The sequence below is a fragment of the Alligator mississippiensis genome, chromosome 13 (assembly GCF_030867095.1).
Source record: "Alligator mississippiensis isolate rAllMis1 chromosome 13, rAllMis1, whole genome shotgun sequence".
NCBI classification, from domain to species: domain Eukaryota; kingdom Metazoa; phylum Chordata; order Crocodylia; family Alligatoridae; genus Alligator; species Alligator mississippiensis.
Window position 1 is genome coordinate 54,456,949 of NC_081836.1, and position 3,572 is coordinate 54,460,520.

Here is a 3,572-nt window from a genome sequence, read left to right on the forward strand (position 1 = left end):
CAGCCTGGGTGAAAGCCCCTGCATCTCACTGGGGGATTACCCAGGGCTCCTTGGGCATTGCTGCAACAGAAAGCTCAGTGTGTGTGTATGCGTGTAGGAGAGAGTACGCTGTTTGTGCATAGATGCTGTCTCTTCAGTTCCTGCCCAAACCAGACTGGATTATCCCACAATGGCTCATTAACAGAAGGCTGCCTAGCATATTCAGCTCATTTCCTTCCCTGGCTTCAATACCAGATGAGGGCTGGTATTGAGACCCTGCCTTCAGTCTCTCTCTTTCCTGCCAATGCAATACGCATAATCTTCCGAGAAAGATCGGGCAGCAGCTGGCTGCTGCAACTACCAGGGGGATTGCAGAGCCCAAATAGTGTATAAAGGGCAGCAGGCATGGTCTAAAGCCTGACTCATGCCATGGTAATGGAAGCAAGGACGTTCAGACACGAAGAGGTGAGGAATGAAAAGCCCCACAAATCCCTGGAAGCTTTTCAAAGCTGGCTAGACTGCACTGCGCCATACTTTTAGTGCCATTTCTAAGCTCTCAGCACCGTAGCAGGTCCCTGCTGCCCCCTTTCCACGTGCCCCTTGTCTCCTGCAAGTACCCCATGACGCCAGCTGCCTGGACCCAGCCCCGTGGCACAATCTCCAGGTGCTGCATCCATTTCCTAGTCCCACTTGCTATCGAGACATGATAATGACACAGCTTCCACATACACGGCCTCCAGAGAGGCTTTCTCCCGTGTCCATTGCCATTGCATCTGCAGCAATGAAGGTCCCGGTGATTCTCACTGCACTGCTGCAGAGGACTGAGTGACGGCTGCTTTTGCACTGGAATGAGGCCCATCTGGCCTGTGACCTCTAAATATTTTAGTAAAGAAGCAGGAGGCAGGAAAGGGCAGGGATTTATTATTGTCACCACAGGACTACAGGAAGCGGCTTGTGTTTTTATTTACAAATAGTGGCAGGTGGCAGGGCTGGGCCGGCTGCTATCGGGGCCTGTGAAAACAGAGGCAGGGCCAGCATCAAGGCCAAACACTGCATGCTCTGTTTGTTCGGCTGCCCCTCTCTTTCCCCAGCCCCTGCCCCAGCCCCAGCCCTCTCGAATCTTTGTGCTACAACATCCCATCCTTCCTGCCAAGGACACAGCAGCATCTTGCTGTTGTAGCCGCGGGTCTGATTGCAGCATTTTTAGTCTCACGAGCATGGCGGACCACAGCAGCAGAGACCTGGGGACTTTGGCAATCTGAATACATCCCCGGGCTGCTGCGTCGTTGTAGCTCTTGTTGCTGTGCTGGTTAGATTACCTGGGACGGGTATGCTGTCCCGTGCTGGAATCCCACCTCCTGGCTGCAGGGTAGGCACGATCCAAGGAGACAGGCTGACTTGCCTTAAAAGCAGTTCGTATGAAGGTGGACTGGGACGTGGTTTTAGCTTGTCCCCTAGCAGGAACGCACAGCTGTGCAGCCCCCTCCCTCCAAAACCAGCTCAGGATTGCTGAGGCCCATGCTATTGCAAAAGCTCCCCACTAGCAGAGTCCCTGGCATCCCTTTGAGCCCTGTACCCCGAATTTGACTGGGGTAAAAAAGACAGAGCTGCCTTGTGGGAGTAGTGGGGGGACAATAAGCACGGTGGGATGCTGTTGGGCTGCCAGCTCCCTATCATGGCCTGGTGGAGTGGACAGATGTAACGTGAAGTGTATTACTCTAAAGCACATCAGAGTTACCCCGGTTCATCCATGGGTATTTTTTGCTAGGGGAAGGGCTGAAACTTGTGATAGCGCTGCCTGTTGTTTGTCCGCGCACTTTATTGTGCCTCTAAGCTTCTTGCCCTGCAACTAACAGCGGCCTTTACCCATCCCTGAAGATGGCTTCTTTGGGAGCCCCTCCGTGCTGCCCCTCGAGGGAGGCTGCTGTAGAGGACGAGGCAGGTATTTTTTTCCCCTCCTTGCTTTCCTCTCTGAAATGCCAGGGACTAGACAGCAGCTGGAGAGGCTGAGTGCCCTGCTTGATGGGCCATTGATTTGACTAGGGTTTGCCAAGGCAATGTTCCCATCGGCTAAATGAGGAGAAAGCTAATTGGCATCACGAGTAGGTACATGCACGAGGACTTTGGCATGGTGGCTCGGTGCCAACCGCTCAGCCTCTCACCGGGATGTGGGGGGCCATGCTCTGCTCTCAGCCACGACTATCCCCAGAGTGAGGTGAACTCATCCTATGGAGGCTCCTCCTGCTCTCCTTCTTGGGGTGCAGGGCCCTGTTCCCTGCCATACTGTAGGATCCCTCAGTAACAGGAGGGTGGCAGAAGTGCCAGATAGGAAGTGTTAACTGCATTTTGGGTGCTCACAACCCCTCAGTCCACCTCAGACACAATCTCCCCTTCCTGAAAACCCATTCCCCTGCCTCCAGTCATTTGCCACTGACCTCAGTAAGCTCAGGACCAGGTCCTGACACCTGGGCAACCCCACAGACTCCCCAGACTCTTCAATAGGATCAAGACCTGGACCAGTTATACAATAGCAGACCCTCCTTTTAGCTCTCCCAGCAATGTGGCCCAGTGGGGTTTCATCCCAAGACACTCTTCCCCTCAGGCTCCATCCATCGGTGCTGCTGGTAGAGATTCCAAGATTTCTTATGGAATAAAGACATGGGGAATAAACAGGAGGAGGCGATGGGGCCTGGCAGATGCTCTCAGCATAGATAACAAGCTTCACAACCAGTATTTACCATCAGAAGAGAAATCTAGAGAGTGACTGGACTGTGCTGGGGAAGAGTTGAAAGTCATCCATCTCTGGATTGGAGGCAGCACATGGGAAAAGAGGTTCATCTCAAAGGCAGCTTGCTGGAGAGTGGGGGTGAAGAGCTGTGGGGCAAGGGGGGGAGCCACAGGGCATCTTTCTCTTAAGAACAAGCTGCTCACCCCACAGGGAAATGTTGGGCTCAGTGGGGAGCTAGAGGGGACCAGGACTGATAAGAGGAAGGAATGTCGATGACAACCTCCTCGCCCCAGAGCACAGCCTGTATCAGGCCGTTGGCCTCTCAAGGCTGCTCACAATGATCCAGCACCTGATGGCTTGTGTCAGCACCAAGGGCTCAGAAGTCTTCCCTGGAAGTCCTGCCTCCTGGAACAGAGACTGAGCAACGCTTGCACCTGCCGGCACCCAGGAGGCCATGACCCTCTGCCCGGAACGGCCTCCTGGTGAGAGAGCGAGGAAGCTCAGTGATGGAGAGGATGAGGTCTGGTGTCTCATCCCTGCCAGCTCTCTTCCAGCCCCTGGCGGGGTTGTTCTTTGCACTGTGATGGCTGCTCAGGTCATTTAGATGGATGGGGCCACCCGTGGGTGTCACAGCAAATGACCTCCTCTGTACCCAAGTGATCCTGGCTGTGGTCCAGTCTGCTGCCTACCCCTGCAACTCAAAGGGATAATTCCCTACCTCATTCAAACAGCACCACCCTGCACCTGCAGGAACCCTCTCGGTGGCCTGGCCAGTGTGCGAGGGGCATGCTCCCAACAACCTGGCTTCTACAGAGCCCTTTCATGGGTCAGTGTGGTCCTAGGCTTACGGAGGTGGGGCCCTGCA